The sequence below is a fragment of the Frieseomelitta varia genome, unplaced genomic scaffold (genome assembly GCF_011392965.1).
Source record: "Frieseomelitta varia isolate USP_RPSP 00005682 unplaced genomic scaffold, Fvar_1.2 scaffold_1030, whole genome shotgun sequence".
Taxonomy (NCBI): Eukaryota; Metazoa; Arthropoda; class Insecta; order Hymenoptera; family Apidae; genus Frieseomelitta; species Frieseomelitta varia.
In genome coordinates, this window is record NW_025108674.1 from 278,455 (window position 1) to 295,759 (window position 17,305).

Here is a 17,305-nt window from a genome sequence, read left to right on the forward strand (position 1 = left end):
GTGTACTTTTTTTCACATACATTCGCGTTTCTTTGTATTATACTATCAACATTATATATATCAATCTAATAAAATTACAAAATTCAAGAAAAAAAATTTTCTTTTCAAATTTAATTAAATTTTCTAATTTCATTCCAATTATTCTATCAAAATCAACTAGTGTTCTGATAACACTTTATTTATCAACTCTCATCTGTCTTTCATTTTTATAATATAATTTGTCTCTTGATGTCAAACTATACTATGATGAGAAAGTAAATAGTTAAATTCGCAAATTCTTTTATTGATAATAAATAGATTTAATTTCTATATTCAATGGCGTGAAAAAATTCACGCAAGTCACATCGAACTTGTACATGCTAATTTTGAGAAAATTTATAGTAATTCTCGAAAAAATATTTCACACGCGTTTCTTTTTTTTATTGACCAACATCTATATTGAAGGAGTAATATTATCCCTCAAATGTACATTAATAATAATATAACGAAAATATATTTCTCGTTATACCTCTGAATTATACTAGAGAATGTAGAGAAAAAGAGATTTTTTTCTTTTTTTAATTTTTTATAAATGTTATAACCTGAAAAATTATTTATATAAATAATATATTAGGAATTCGAACTTTTTTTGTTTTATGTGATTAAATTCTCCTTAAATCCTCCAGTTTCCGAGAAACAACAATAAATACATTTCCAATCCTCAAATTTGAGGGATTTTGTTACCCGTATTCGATAAAACAAAACAAATATTTTTTTCTGGAATTATCTCCCATATAAGTTTCATCAAAATCGGCATGTATGGATTTGTAAATCAATTTCACGTCGTGATGTTTCTGTCGTTTTGTCCGATATTATAATCATTACAGCAATTATGTTCGAAAACTGTTGTATAACTACCTACACGCATCTTCGAAAAGGTGAGGCATTGAATGCATAATTAAGTCGCATAATATAATAATGATATAAAGGCAACATTTAACAGTCTTTAAATTTAAAATAATTTTTGATTAAGTTAAGAAATTTTGAAAATAAACATTATTTGCAACTGTACGAGCATAGTATGTTGTCAAAAATGTTATATGTTAGAAATACCTGAAAAATAATATGAAATTTTATAAAAAAATATGATGCAAGAGACGAGGATTAATATTTATAAATATATTATCAAAAAATAAATAACAGAATTTCATCTGCTATCTTTGTAATTGATAACTTTTTTTATTACTTTTTTCTTTTAGTATTCAATATACAAAAAATCTAGTTTGTTTCAACTAAATTGCGAAAAAGATTAAACTATCTATTGTCCGTGGACAATGAAAAACGAATTCGTATATGTTGCGATGATTTAAAACTGTCAAAGTAATGGTGCCATCGTCCAATTATTTTTATTGTAAAGTCAAAACCCCTGTTTTAACCTTTTATAATAGATTTTTTGTCTGTTTCCTGTTACGCCTAATCAACTATGATATTTTTTTGAATCTGTTGCAATGAACAATCAGTTAAATCGATAACAGTTTAGCTATCAATCATTTCTCTCGTCGATTTTGAACGACTTGTTATATAGTAATTTAACATAGTTATTAATATTTTCAATGGAGTCTATTAAATGCTTCGTCGAACGTTCGTTTATGTTTTTTAATTACAGTACTATTGAAAATTGAAAATTGAAAATCCAATTTGGAAGAATATTGATTCTTTCTTGTTCGTTAATAATCACTTTTTTTAAAAGTTTATTAGGATCTTATTGTTGTACTATTATTACTGACTTAAATTACCTTTGTAAATTAGAGTGAGGTAGAATTATTTGGGTCAGTTAAATTTAAACGCTATAAAATTCAACCTTGAGCTTCTTATGAGACACATTTTCAATATAATAGTGAACATGTACTTTAAATTTTACATGGGGAAAAATTAAAAATGAACAATTTTTAACTGTATCATAAATTAATTGCTTACAAAAATAAAAATTGTGATTTATCACAATTTTATAAAAAATAGATTACAATGCAGTAGCATAGATTAACATAGATAACAGATAACACAGATTAATTGCAACAAATTATTTGTTACATTAAATTATTAGTATATTAATTTGTATAATTATTGTTATATAAATGATACAAATTGTTAATTACAATAAAGTAGAAGTCACAGAAAGTACAGTAATAAAGTATCAGTACAATAAATATAATAATAGTACACTAATAAGTATCTAAATGAAATAAAATTTTAAAAATATTAGTTATGTAGGTTGTGTGTAATTTTTATGCTATGTGACATTGTAGGAAAATATTTATTAGGATGTTAGAAACTATATACATATACATATAATGGATTATGATAGTTTATGTTCTTTTGTTTTATATCATATATTCTAGAAAAACGACGTAAAAAATTAATATAAACTTTTTTTAATAACTATGAATTCTATAAATTTTCAATTAAACTCAATTCAGTTATTATTAAACTAACTTCAATTTCAAATTGACAAACTCGATAAATACAATTATCTGAATCATTGTGTGCAACAATTTACTACATTGCACTAATCAATGAATTAATACTGTGAATTTTTAGATTTTCGCGAATGTAAAGAAATAGAAGCCAAACAGAAATTCATTTCTTCCACGTATTGTTACAATAAACAGTCTTTTCCTCGAATTTTCCACAAATGCACAAGAATTCGATCTATCGTTGACATTTTTTTCTCGCAAATTTTGTATAAATCAAAACGATCAATTTTTTAATTCCAAGATTTCATTTTCTCTTGCTGGGAAACTTGTAACTATAGGACGTATATAGACATACGGTCTTCGTAAATTGCCGCGAGTATTAGTTCGATTACGCGAGGGAGAGAGAGAGGCCCATCAAACGTTCCACGATCCTGAAAATCGGCTACTCGCTTTCATTGCGTTTTCATGCAAAACCGGCTCTTTTCCAGCCGAGCCGGATGACGCCGGACGGAAGATCAAACGAACAACGAAACTTTTGACGAGTGCGCTCAGCCGGCGAGTATTCGATGTCTTCAATCGGGAACGGTTTTTGCATACCTCTCTCATCCATATTAACACGCGAGCATATAGAACTCTCGATGAAAGTATATATATATATATAAACGTTTGTTATTAAAATCCCCGGCAAGAACGGAACCGTGCCTCGGAGATAAAAGACCGTGGCTTCCGTTTAATTAAGGAGAGATTAAAGGTGAATTGGCCTCGTGATCGAGGCCGGGTCCTCTGTTTCCGCTCGAAGACGCGAGTAATCCGGTTGGTCGTGCAATCGCCTTCGACGCGATTTAGGTTTGTTTAAACCTTGTTTGTCGTTGTCCGAAGACGACAAACGTTGTTAATTAAATTTGTACACACTCTCGCGAACTTTCTCTGTAGATAGATACAAAAACGTATAAACGGTCATTTTATTGTTCGAAACAGAAACTTTGCAACATGGTTACAATTTGTGTATAGCGTATTGGGAAATTACAAATTGATTGCTGTGAAAATATATAGTAAATCGTTTTACAATAATTTGGTTGCATATTTGAATAATAATAGGAAGTTTAGGATGAAGAATTGATTGTAAAGTATTTAGAGAATGATAGAATATTGAGGATGGAGCACATAAAAATAATAAAACAAAACGTTCATTCTTTTTAAATGCTTCATTTATTTACTCGTTCAATATTTTATGTTTTGGTAATATAAATATATTGCAATGTAATTACACTAAATTAGGAAATATCTTTTGTACTTTTTAGAGTTAATTTTGACATTTCCGATCCTAGAAATCCAGAAATTAGAAACAGCATGTCTAAAAAATGTTTTTGAATATTATTTTAATAAGTATATTTATATATTTGAAATAGGTATTTCAAAATGTTCAATTGCACAGACATTTTTGTTAGAAAAATTAAACGAATATAAAATTGCGCGATTCAAATTCTTCTTTTAATGATATTTAAATCGACGAAATGTCAGAACAAATTGATTTCGGAGTAATAGCGGTTCTCAGGATTGCAATTCATTCATTTCTATATAGTACATTCCAATGGCCAGTATTTTATACGGTTTTCGCAACTGGAGCAAAAAAATGGATAATATATTGATTTGGTGCATTGAAAATTTGGGAAAACATCGCAGCGAAATGGATATCAAAATTTTCTGTTACGCGGCTAATCTGACTCCATAGATACTGTCGTATCGTTTGTTCATTTTTCGAAAATATAAAAATATATTTGGCGACGTGTCCTTATTAAAATTTTTTTAAAATTATACATTGAATATGTAACACGTATGGAATACAATAAACAGACATTTACGATCACAAGTTTACTCGTAAACTTGAAAAGAAATACGATACGCATTTTATTTTGCAAACGATTCAGTTAACAATATGACACAGTAATTGTACAACATAATGATTTCATCTTAAACTAAAGTTCCCTTATACATTTGTTTAAAAATAATGAAGCATTGATATAATTATAATATATTAGAGATAAATGGATGCTAGTAGTATCGGTCAATGGAAAGTCTGACACGCAAATTCACCAATCATACAAATACAAATAGAATTTCTTTCAGTATATCCTCTACATACTTCCTCTATACCATACAAAGACACTTTAGAATGCCAAAATACAAATATTTTTATACTACACGAACATTTAATAACATAAACACACATTCGATTATACGAAAACCAGTACGTGAAAATGTAACGTTGAGAATTTGCAAAGAATATGAATTTGAAAATAATCAAACGTCTCTGTAAAACCTATCAATATCGTTTTACTGGAAAATTTGAAACATTCAAAAAAAGAAATTACTATTTAAATAAAATTTCTACTAAATTACGATAATGTATTAAAACGACGATATTTTACCAAATTCACTCGCTTAACATTTCATTTCATACGAATACTCGTTTAACACACATTTCCGAAACAGAATTCCACCAGAAGTTAATTACTTCAAAAATTGATAGGCCAATTATCGAATACGGTCGAATGCAGTAACAGACCAGATGCAACGGAAAGAGTTTACAAATTAATTGAGCGAAGAACAAAAATTAATGCACAGCATAATCAAATGAACATACGTTCTCAACTCATTGCCAACTCTTAACATTGATCTATTCGTATATGATAACTTTATGATAATCTTACTTCATCATTTTATCATTTCGCGTAGATTTATTCAGCCTTTTAATATTAATTTTGGTTTAGTAGCATCCTGTATAATAAGTAGATATCGAATTCTTCGAGGAATTATTTCTGTTGCATCGCGAGTTAATTTCTCGAAGTGGAAAATATTATTATAAATAATAAACTTAAACATATTTCATTATTAAAATTCGACAATTTACTCGCGAAGTTGCACAACGATTACGGCACTCGCTCGTGCAACTTTACTTGTTAATAATTTTACTCGTCGACAAGCATTGTGCATTGCGTAAAACAATTTTCATCCTCGAATCATTCAAACTAACTGCTGTATCGCACGAGTGATGCATTATTCTTCATTGTGACAATTTTGCAAATCTGGCATTCCGCCAGTTATTTGAATAGAATTATGTTATTATGCTCGCGAGAGGATGCTGAAACTTTATATTTTTTATTAACAGCGCTTGCGTAAATGATCACAGTCTGGGAAATTTTAATATTTTACTTTCTCGGAGAAATTCAAGATGAAATTGGAAAGTACAGTGTTTCAGCTTAATTATGTTTTTCTTACTTTCTTCTTCGCTATAATTATACGTATAATTTATATTTTATATTATGTTCAGATTTTTAAAATCATACGAGTGTTCGTATCGTTAAGATTGTAATTTTTATTAACCCATTGGAAACCAACGTTCTTGCTTGTTAATATTTCATTTATAATTGTGTGTTTCACGTATACATTTTTTTCAATTCGTCTACGTTGCTAGATTCCGTACTTTTTAATATTTTGCGTAGTATTTCTCTTCATCCTCCCTTTCTTTCACAAAACTTTAAATTTGTACGAAGAAATCGAAGAATTTATAACGTTGCAGTAAATTACTGCTTGGGTCCTTAATGGGTTAATAAACTGAATTTAATGTAATTTTAAAAAATTTATATTTTTCTAAACATGAAGCTTTATTTATATATATACAATAATTAGCCCCGTAATCGTTTTCATATGTTATTTTATTTTTCAAAATTATTATTTAACAATTTATGCAGAATTAAAAAGTTTTCCAATTCGAAGAAACAAATTATATTTATGTTTCCTGTTTCTGAAAATTGAGAGAACTAGCTTGTCAATTATACAAGACGTTTACAGAAGTTGTCAGAACAAGTTTTACAAACTCAGGTAAATTCATCTAGGAGAATTGAATTAAATTGAACGTTTTAAAATTGGAAAGTTTTATTTTAATGATAACGTTGTACGTAATATTACGAGATTACGTTTGTCATTTCCAATATTTGTAAAACTCTGCAAGTAATCAGAAGCGATGTTTTACGATTCACAAACGTATTACACATTGTTACGCTACACACTTCCTTCAAAGTCACACGAATACTTTTCTAAACGCAACAAGGCTCTCTCGCAATATGGATTCCAAGAAATGCCTTTTCCTCTGCGAAACAGAAACGCAGTCTTTATTTTTGAAATTAAAGAAGGAGGGTGCTACAGATACACTTAACAGCAAAGCGTAATGTTACAAAATAGATGTATAAAAATGTATCGTTCGGTTACAAGCGTGAATCAATTTAATCAATTCTCTTTGAGGAGTGACGCGTTGTACAAGAAACTTATATGAAATTTATATGAAAAAAACAAGCAGAGAGCTTCTGATGGAGCAGCACGAGCGTGATAACTATGGATTTAACGGTGATCTTACGATACAATGGATCGAATGAACCCGATGCATTTTTCCCCGCATTTTTTTGTTGATTTAACAAGCGAGCGAGAGAAACTGTGGAAACTTTACTGTCCGGTATTCTATAAAAGATTAATAGAATCCGTGATTAGGGTAAACGTACGAAGACGATTTTCACGACGCTCGGCGGCCCTTGTTTTCTGCTCGTAAACTGTCGGAGAGAAGTTTTACGACCGTGTAGTCAAACTGCCCCTGCATAAAATGCAAAATGGGATTTTTCGAAATACTTTGGTACGGTAGATTTTTATATTCGTCTACGCAGGCTCCGTGTTATTCAAATTTCGGGACAATTGGGAAAAATAATTATTCAACGAATAATTCTTCGAGCGAATTTTCTGGTTGAAATTCAATTCGTGTCAAATTATATAGATAGAAGTGAATTTTCTTTAGAAATAACAGAGCAGATGAGTTGTATAAATTTTCGAATAATGACGTCAACGTATAGTATAATCATCGATAAATATAAATTTTTGATTATCAATGTTTCTCTTCAATCGTTTAACACTGTCGAATCTGTTTCTAAGTATCTGTAGTTGTAAAATATGATTCGAGAAATTCGTTCAGCATCTTTATTTATTATTTTTTCTAGCTGAAGTTTGCAATTGTAAAAAATTTCGATACTTTTAACATTACTGATGAATTATTGAAGATCAGTAATCTCGTTCACCCAATTTTTCATTTGCATTGCTTTTCAATTTGTACCAAATTCTACTTTTTAATGCAGCAATTTCGAAAATTCACTTATTCTTTCTTCACCATTAATACCTTTTCACTATTTGAAAAATAATTTTTCATTTCATTCAGGTAGTTTGTGTTTGAATGACTGTGTCCTAAAACATACAATTTTTGATTCTATCGTACAAACACTGTCGACCGTATCAGAAATACTGATTTCTTAATATAATTCCTAAATATTATTATCATATTTCACGTACACGTTCGCAGTTACTTGAATAATTAATCAATTATTATTATTATTAATATTGGAGCTGCAAAAGTGAGTTCCAAACATTTCTTTATCGTCGTGTCTTTCATCTTATAATTTCACGAACATAATTTCATCATTGTTCGTAATAAAAGCACTCCCAATGAAATAGTGTACAATCCATCAAGGTTCTCTGCTTGCAATTACCTCCCTGGTATTATTTTCCCTTCGAAATCGGAAATTTGGAAAAAAGAAATTAAAAGGAAACAAATTAATGATTAGTGCACGCAGTCATGCAAGAGCAAAGGTCATTACGTCTGATTTCAACCCGCGATTTTCTAGTCAGGTTCGATAAAACAGAGACATTAAACGTCCCTGGTTTTAGGTATAGCAATTGATAGTCAAAGTGGTTCGTTTCGTTGATTGAACAATATGGAGAAAAGAATTCTTCGTGGAAAATACATTGGGGTAATAAAAGCTTCGTAACGAAGCCTCTGCTGTCTAAGAAAAGAACTTTAAAGATTTGTTGAGTGCACTTGCGTGCATACGGCTTAGAATTACGGGAATTTTATTCATCCTTTAACTTGTTAATATTAACATTGGATTATAATACCATGTTTCTGGTACGTATCATTTAGTTTCCATTTAGTTTGGAGGGAAAAAGGAAAAATTCCTGTGAAATCCAAATTTTTAATTTAAATTCTTTAAATCGAACATTAATAATGTATATAATACAAATTATTAATGTTGTGAAATATTAATACGTTTATTAATATTTCACAACGTTGTAGATGCGAAGATTGAAAAGAAAATCGTAAGGCAAAAGATTAATTTATCTCCAGCAAAAAAGGAGATGGAGTTTTATATTTGAATAAGGGTATTAGTCAAGTCCTATCATATCTCGTTATTGATTTTTAATAAACTAATTTCAGTTAAACATTACATTATTTATTCTTCAGTTGTCTGTCCTTTCAATAATATAATTTTTATTATATAGATAATATAATTTTCGATTAAAAATCACCGATAATTTGGTGGATGAGTTGTAAATATGATATGTGTTTCATTATCACCAAACAATTTTGATCAAATTTTAAATCACACGAATTTTATAATTATAATTATATATTTATAGAAAAGAGCAGGAACTCCATATATTTACGATCGAGCAATTAAATTGTTCTAGTCAAACTTTCGACGAAAAGATAATTATTAGACGAATATAAATTATTATATATATATATCGATGGAATTCTTAAGAGAGAGACTGGAAGAATATGTATCGTTTACTATAATCTTCACTCTGCTACTCAACTGTGTAACGCAAAACTCTTACTTTGATGACTACTTCACTTGACGACGGCTATTCAACGACTACAATTACCCTGCTCACACATGTCCCACGCAATACATTCCACCACTTGTACAATCTCCCCCTTTCTAGTTTGCAATTTCTTTGACTGATTGTCACTTCAGACGGACTACGTACAAGTTCTAAGAGTACAATCGCTCACCTGCATTTTTTACGATTTCAGGCGATTATATCACTACCCAGTTCAAATGTCTTGAATCAAGTATTACATCTGTTTTAAAGTTTTAAAAATTAATCAATAGTTTACGCAGCGAATTTGCAAATCGTTTATACACAAAATGTGTTCTATAGTTTCGTACAATCTTCCACTTTTTAGTTTGCAATTTCTTTGACGAATTACATACAGATTCTAAAGATACAATCGCTCACGTATAAATATTTTTCAGAATCAAGTGTGCATTTTTTATGTACACTTGGGCCATCCTTTTTTTGCGTCACAGTACTTAATTTTTATGGCTTCGAATATTCATTTCCAACACTCGAGATTTAATCGATAACAATTAAAATTTCTCTCTGATAAGAGATTCTTCGCAACAATAAATTTGCATTTGCATTTTCTGTTCTAATTTGGTTCTAATTTGCCAATTTGAAAATTGCTTGAAAATCGTTTTTCAATCGATGCCTCACTGTCAGTTGGTAAAAATTGAGGCATCATCATCGGTTGATTTTTTTCTATATTCCGTACTCACATACAAATTAGATCTCGATGAAATGCGAATAAAAACAACGTAGAAAATCATTGAAAATTGAAAGTTCAATAATTTCGATGAAATTTTCTGAATTTTCTTCCCTATTGTCTCTTCCCGATACGAACATCCATAGAATCAAGCGGAAACGTTGCAGAAACAGGGAACTCAATCGCTTTCAAATGCATCTGCATTCAACAAACGTTTAAAGTTTTATCCCCCCTCCTCCAAAAAATTGAAACAAAACTATTTATCAAAATTTTATCATCGATGGTCGATGTACTCTTTCCACGAATAGTCGTTTGCTCTCAAATGTACAGAAATACATGGTAACGAACCACTTTGTGCATTAGTATGCACGAGGACGTACTTATGTACATGCATACACACGTTGAATCGCGAAAGAAGCTTTGAAGCAGATGGAACGATCTCTTCTAGCACCGTTTACGCTCTCTGTCTCGTTCTTTCTCTTTCCTGTCTCTTTCCTTCTTTCTCTCTCTCTCTCTCTCTTTCTCTCTCTGTCTTTTTGTTTCTCAAGCTGCGTTCTCAAACTCTCAAGTGGTAGTTTCGAAACGATAGGCTGCTATGACAAGCCCGTTACTGCGAGTGACAATGAAATATCCGAAGAGATACATATTTGGGCTGGAGGGAGAGCTAGATTGAAACTTGAGAAGGATTTTGACACGATCAAATTAATTCAAGTTCTGATTTTTAAACAGCTCCAAATTCAAAATATGAGGAGTTTTAAGTGGTGTGGAACATGAATGGTGTTTTATGGTGACCAATCGAGGCGGGATTTATTGTTTATGGGATGGGAAAGTATGAAATGCATCTAAAATATGAAATTTCACTTTCGATGATAGCATGTGGAATATCTTGATGATCATAAGAAAGGATGTGCATAAGAAAGAATGAAAGTCTACGTGGAAGAAGTTATAGATATAGAATACAATTTTTTTTCTATAGGAAACTTCGTTTTTGAGAAAATTAAATTTGAAAATTTGTCAATAAAACTTGTGCATTTATGGAATATTTGAAAATGTAGAAACAAAAAGAATACTTATTTATATAAGAATATTTTACTATTAGTTGTATTTGTGTTATAATATAGTACATACTATTATAGCACATTACAATATATATATTATTTATATTTATATATTATAATGTAGTATGATACTTATGGTACTTATTATAATATTTATTGTAATAAGAAACTTCAGAAAGAAATTCTTACGTAAGTTTCATTTCTTTAATAAATCGATAATAAATATTTGCGCAAAGTACGTGTTCGTCAAATACTAAACAAACAAATAATTAAACATATTCAAGCCTTAGTTTCTCAAAAATGAAGTTTCATTTCTTTTTTAAACTTAATTTTCTTCCCCAAGAAGGTAAAGAACTTCATCTTCTTACAATTAGAAGTGAAACTTTATTTTCTTGGCATTAAACTTTCTTGAAAACAAGGCAACCTCCGAACGCAGAAATTTTATTCTACATTCTCTTCTTTACTTATTTTCTGCACGTAGAATAACCGGCGAACAAAGTTATCCTGTTAAAGTAAGTTAATCAAATTTTCAAATTTGATTCGAGCAAAAACAAAGCGCCGTGTGAAAAAAGTTTTATTTTTTTACTTTTTCATCGCGTGGAATCCTTTTGCTCGTTCAGTGTTACTAGGACACCATGTATAATACATTTTCGAGATAATTGGGTGTCGCTACGTATGGCAATTAAACTTAATCTAAAATCGAGTCCAATCCAAATTTGGCCCACATGTAACCTAAATCTGTTCGAATCAAATTATTTGTCAGATTTGCAAATATTATTTTTCCCAACGAGTATAACATGAACCGATTATATCGATGACATTATCGCGTTGAAATGCATACACTCTCGTGTATAAATAATTGAACACTTAGCACAATTCCATTAAAAGCTTGATAAATTTTTTTACGTTTCGACAGTTGCGATTGACGAACAATTTTTCTACCATTAATTTTCTGCTTTTTCATGTTTGTTATCCATTTTTAATAAATAATTGATATTTCGTAAAATCTACGCGAAACTTTTCCAATATAGTGAAAAATAGATACATATTTCAGATGTTTTAAAATCTCTATAATACTTGAATTTAAATAAATTAAATTCCTACAAATTTCCAAATGCTTGCAATTTCACTCTTCAACAAAGTCTTTAGCAACTTGATTATTGTAATATTGGCTACTTGTCAATATCTATTAATTGCAAATGTTGAGATTAAGTTAAAAAGATTTATTTTATTTGTATTTTAATACATTGAAATAATTTAAAAGTGTCCAAATATTTATGCATGATGGTGTGTGTGTGTGTGTGTGTGTATATATATATATATATATATATATATATATATATATATATATATATATATATATACATGAGTACAATCTATGCATTAATTAAATAGATAATTAGCAATCAAAATGTGTTAATCGCTTTCAATAGCTAAAGCATTAATCTGTTATACTTAAATATACATCTCCCATAAGTCTGTAACATTGTCAAAGATTTCATATTTTAAATGCATTATCTCATCCTTATATTATTATAAATTAATATTATAAATAATATTATAAATTAATATTAATAAATTGTTTCAAGAATACACGATATAAAAATTTATCGTTAAAACTATGCTTTCATTTGAACGTAGTGGTTTGAACATTGGCGCAATTGCAATTCAGGTTGTGAATTTTTATTACGAATTCGTAAGAAATTTTAAAGTAAAAAGTTACAATAACTTTAAAAAAGATACGAAGTATTCAAAGTTTCAAAAACCTGTTCCTTAACTTTATAAGTCGCTGTATTTCCACATTCGATTACTCCGTTCGCATTTCGTACATTATGACGAATGTAAAATCATGTAACAATCGTGTAATATTTCTGTCTTTGTCAACGAGCATTATAATTTCTTAAGGTTTTAGAGCCCTTACCTTTTTTAACATCTTGCGTAATCTTCTTCGTGTAGGAATTATCTTTCTATACTTACGTCTCTCTTGTCCAATTGAATCAATATTGTTTACGAAATTTAATATAAATTATTAGCAAATGCAGATAAATTCTATTGGATAGCAATTGTAAATTTGAGTATGTCACAAACTACGGGTTACGAAATTGTGAGACTGTCTAATCTACAAGTTGTAATCAATATTCTTTATAATGCACGAAGTACAATATTATTCATAGAGTTTGACAAGTTACAAGCCAAATTTATCGCGAATAATTTCCATTTCTTTAACAATGACAGACTTGAAAATTCCACCAACTAAATATCTCGCGGATTACGAATTACCCTACATTACCTCCAATACTTACAAAGTCATAAAGGAGAATTCTATAATCTACAACCTATAACTGGTAACTTGTCCCAATTCGCTCGCATTATCAATTGATAAATCATTGCACAAGGGGGGGGGGGGGCCACGACGTTAAAACCTGCTTCGAAATAAAATATTAAAGGAGACTCGCCCCTTGAGGCAACTCAAATGAAAAACGTTTATAGGTCATGAAGCATGGAAATACACCAATAATAATCCTTTTTTTTTTTTTTTCTGAGGGAACATGCCTTCCGTGAGAGACAGAAAAAGCTTCGTGAAAAAACGACCAGTAAGAGGTAGATAGGTTCGAGAAGCTTGTAAAACGCTTGAAGTACTCTAGAGGCTAATTACCAACGATGAAATTGGCGATTTCGGCTCGCAAGTTACGCCTTTAATACCACTCGAGGGTTAATTTCTTTCTTCGCTGACCACACACACATACACATACACATACTCCTTTTTACTACTGACTTGTGGCCTGCGTATTGTTGCGTATTGTGCGATGGCAAACGTTGAACTCTCGTAGTCACGTTGATGATTGAAACACGTGAGGAGGCTGGGCTGATTCTACTAGTACCACTTACCCTGTATCGCTGTCGCTGTTGCTATCTTGACTACTTTCTGCAAGGCAGTTCTTCCTCCCTATTTCCGTGACTGCGTTGTTCACCAGCTGTGAATCTATTTTCTTGAAAGTCGCGCGCACTGCAAGCCTGTCACCGATGATCGACGGTGACGCGATCGACATTGTTTATATCGGTTTGGCTTCACTCTCTGTACGAGCATGGTCGTGAATTAGTACGAACGAGAATACTAGCAATGCAATACAACATCTAATATATATTAGACAATTATTGATATGTAACAAAGCAAAACAGTTCTAAAATGTAGGATATATGATAATAATATAGTGCATAAAAGATACGAAATAATTTTAGAGAGTGTATTTTAAGAGGCAGATATCTCTTTTCTTCCTGAATTATTTGAACTGTTTGAAATTGAAAAGGAAGGCATGGTATGTAACATATTTATTAGGAAATTTAAATAGAGAATTCAGATAACATGGAACTTTTTAGAAAATGTTGCAATATCTCTCTTCATTATTATAAATGAAAAGATCCTCTTTTAAAATTATATTACCTGTGTTCATTTTCTGGGATAAAAATTGATACTTAAATATTATAAATTTCGTTCAAGCAAAAATTCAATTACAATTTGTACTTTTAATTTTGTTTTTTACCATGGTAAATTCATATCCAACTATATGGAAATGTTTCTGTTTAATTACACTACTTAATTACATCTACATAATAATACTGATAACAAGTCCTTTCTACGATCAAAGATTATATTTATCTAATCTATCTGCATTAATTGTCATATTATCCATTGTCATATTCCATTGATCAATCTTTCTATGACTAAAAAACGTCACTTCTTAGATTGAATTACGTTTTTCGTTTCATACTTATCTATCATTTATACTTTCGTATCTAATAATATAGATACTAGTTACAATTTTGTGATTGCAAATTTCGATCTATTATTCCGATCAAAAATTATCTAATCTATCTGTATTATATTTATAATAATACAGATGATGACAATTATGCTCCTTCTACGATCATGAAACGTCATTTCTCAGATTATTAAATCACTGATTGTTAAATCAGTTAAATGCTGATTATTAAATCAGATTATTAAATCATTTAATCTCTCTGTCGATTATTCGCACTTTCGTATCTACAGGATGGGCCAACTATTTCTTTAAAATAAAGCGTCAAACTATAAGGAAAAAACCAATTTTATTAATTTTAAATTAAACTTAAGTTCAAACATAAATCTTTCCATTATGTTTTACAAATTATTTCTTTCAAAGTTGTGCTCCCTTTTTTTTTTTTTTAATAGGAAGTGATTTTTGGCCCACCCTATATAATACTCATTTTGCAACTACATAATACAGTTTTCTAACTACAAGTTTCTTTCGCGGCCACAAAAATACCAAGTGTTCTTTGAATTGAAGTTCTTAGACAGAATCGCGCTAATTCACGACTGTTCCTCCGCATCACTTCTCTTTCTCTCTCCCTCTCTCTGTAACTGAAAGTTGTAGATCGCTGTCCGCTTCCTGGGACGAACGAAAGCAACAGAGAGTTAGTTGACCGGGCATCGAGGAATTTCCGAGGTCTTAGCTAGGCTTACGACACTTGGGTAACGAGGGTCAGAGCGTCCATCACGTAGCAACTAGACTCTCTTTCTCTTTCCTTCTCTTTCTCTCTCTCTTTCTCTCTCTTTCTCTCTCTAACGTCTGTCAACGACACCGGTTATCTGCGTTGTTCACGAGATTCTGGAACGCTGTCGTAGATCGCTGTCGTGCATGGAAGCACTTTAATATCGTTTTCAACAAACCGAGGTACACGCAAGCATCGTTTGTGTTAGATGACGGTATCATCTCTTCATGGCCAGTTATGCATCGCCATTTCTTCTTCTTCTTCTTCTTCTTCTTCTTCTTCTTCTACTTTCTCTGCTACTACTTTCTTCCTCTTTCATCTTTTTCTTCTCAGCATCCTGTTCTTCTTTCCCTTCCTCCTCTTTTTCTTCTTCTTCTTCTTCTTCTTCTTCTGTCGCTGCTGTCGCTGCTACGTCCTAGAACTACTTCTTCTCATTAGTTTCACTCACGAGTTTGTGTACACGAAGTGGCACCGCTGAACATGCAGCCCGTAGTTACTTTATTACCACGAAGCTGGGCAAAGGGTTAAAATTGCGGGGCTGACTCGAGCGACCGTTTCCACCCCGGGCGTCTCGTTCGCGCGTTCTCCTCCGTTCGTCGCTAGGGATGGGATCAAGCGCAATACGTGCTTACGAATCCGAGTCAAATTCCACGACTAATTGTACGTCTTTCGTTTCTCCGTGAGTTGCCAGCGAGAAACGTTCCAATTTCGTACAAGTTGAGTTCAATGCATACGTTTGTTTATTCAAGTTTAACGCATACTTGCCATCAAATCTAAGTTTATAACTTGACCATCTGGACTATCTCCGTTGTTTGAAATATTTTGCCTAGCATTTTTTTATGCTGCTAAAGAGAAGTTTTTTTTTCGAGAAATTTGTTTACTCTTTTGGTACACCAATCGATGCATTATAGAAAATGTTACTGGCATATTTATGTCGAATAATTTGAAATTTAAATCTTATCGTCTTTCAGTTTTGTAAAATCTGTCAAAATCTTATTTTTCGAGAAATTGCTTGAAAGACAAGGACAGTATGAACACAAGAATACTGTTTTTCTCCTCGTTCTGTATACAATAGATTTTACAGAGTTAAAATAACTCCTAAACTAATAAATTTTCGACATATGTAGGTTAATATTTTTTTTTATAGAGAATGTCGAGCTATAGATCAATAGAATATATCCATTTGCAAGTAGTACTCGAATCTTGAAATTCTAGAGAGTAGAAATTGAATAAAGTTCAATCAAATTTGACATCTAAATTTCGTTTTATGAATTTCGAATGCTACTCGAAAATAAATATATTTCAATAAATATATTTGCTCATATATAATATACGTTCATAAGTATCCACAAGTTTCAATGATTTACAAGAAGTAGCACTCGAATCTTGGAAATCAAAATCAAAATCTGCTCTTTCTTTGCCAGGGGATGCAAGAGAGGATCCTTTTCACAGATAGGTTAAGTTTGGTACACACACAAACCTAACCTAACTCAATAGCTATTTCTATTTATATATATAATTATATATATAAAACAACCTAATTACATATATAACCTAATAGTTTCTATTTTAGAGTCTTTAAAAGTAGATTTCTTTTAAATGTCAGACAAAAATGCACCGATAAAATCATGTATAAAAGCATACAGAAATGAATGCTTCGTCAACTCGATTTGAATTAAAATCCTTCATTATTATTAATTCTTCGTTATTACAATATAATGTTATTATTACTGTTAATTGTCCATTAAAAACAATTCATGGCATGCAAATATCTTCTCATTGTAAAAATCTTTAGTTGGTGAAAGAATTTAGTCATTGTGTTATAATTATTATAATAT

General features: G+C 30.6%; 1 protein-coding gene across 4 annotated transcripts in view; it reads left to right on the forward strand.

Annotated features, from left to right (window-relative positions):
• LOC122528189 (neuronal acetylcholine receptor subunit alpha-7) overlaps positions 1-17,305 on the forward strand; it is a 286,103-nt gene that overhangs the window by 232,918 nt on the left and 35,880 nt on the right. The gene's annotated exons all lie outside the window — the stretch shown is intronic.